General features: G+C 38.2%; 1 pseudogene; it reads left to right on the top strand.

The window, feature by feature from the left end:
* Nucleotides 1-402: 402 nt before the first annotated feature.
* LOC116900507 lies at nucleotides 403-868 on the top strand (annotated as a pseudogene).
* The last annotated feature ends 318 nt before the right edge of the window (nucleotides 869-1186 follow it).

Here is a 1186-nt window from a genome sequence, read left to right as displayed (position 1 = left end):
ACACAGAAAACATTCTTGTAGAGTTATTTCCTAAATTACTTAATAATTGAATCAAATTGCCCTGAATTTTTTTTGAATATCTTAATTTTTGTGAACATATAATCCCAAAATAACTCAAAGTTTGCTTTTCTTAAGTGAAGAGCAATTTTGTCTATCTTCTCAGCACCCAAATAAAATGTTACCTCAAAACCATTGGCCCATTTGACCTTTCTATCAAGACAGTCAGTGGTTATATTTTCTAGAAAAGAAGTCACATTCTTGCATCTCACCAACTGTTACATGACATGCTCTCCCGTATTGAATCTTCCCTTCAGGAAGAAGAGAGAGTTCATTAAAATTCTATAGGTTTCCCTTTCCTGTAACTTAAGGGCTGCACCAACTTACGGTGCTTGTGTTTTGGTGATGAGTTCCCAGAAAGGCAACGTGACTTGGTCCCGGCCTCAGAAGCACCAGAATACGTTCGCCTTCAAAAATGACAAGTTTGATGAGTGTTCAGACCAAGAAAATTAATGTAAAACTTCATGATGGAGTATGTCAGCGTTGCAAAGAAGTTCTTGAATGGCGTGTAAAATACAGCAAATACAAACCACTGTCAAAGCCTAAGAAATGTGTTAAATGCTTACAGAAGACAGTAAAGGACTCTTAGCACATAATGTATAGACCATGTCCTTGCAAACTTGAAGTTTGTGCAAAATGTGGAAAGGAAGAAGAAATTGTTATTCTGTTTAATAAAGAACCAGAAACTTCAGAAAATACTAAAAGTGAAGGTTCCAACCATAGAAGAAGCTGCAAACGGAAGGAAGACAGTAATGAGGACTTAGGTGCTGAGTCTGACTCAGAGGGCAAGGATGAGGACACTCAGGCCTGACACCACTGTGTCAGGTGCAGAGGGCATCAGAAAAGGCTATTCCAGTAGGCAGAGCTGGCTCAGGAGCAACGTCAGTTACTTACAACATTTGAGTATCGGAATATTAAAGGCTTTCACAATAACGCTCAAGATGCATATGCAGAACATCTGTTGGCACACCATAGCATGAAGTATAAAACCTATAGAAATTGTTTAGAAAAACATATTACCTAATGTGTTAAGAATTGGTGATTGTATCAGAACTCTCTCATGGAAAACTAAGATGACTAGCTCAGAGTACATTTCTGTAGCCTGACCTCGGGTGTATGACTTCTTTAG

Source organism: Rattus rattus, chromosome 5 (genome assembly GCF_011064425.1).
Source record: "Rattus rattus isolate New Zealand chromosome 5, Rrattus_CSIRO_v1, whole genome shotgun sequence".
Lineage (NCBI taxonomy): Eukaryota > Metazoa > Chordata > Mammalia > Rodentia > Muridae > Rattus > Rattus rattus.
Note: the sequence above shows the minus strand (reverse complement) of the source record. Positions and strands in the feature narration are given on the sequence as shown.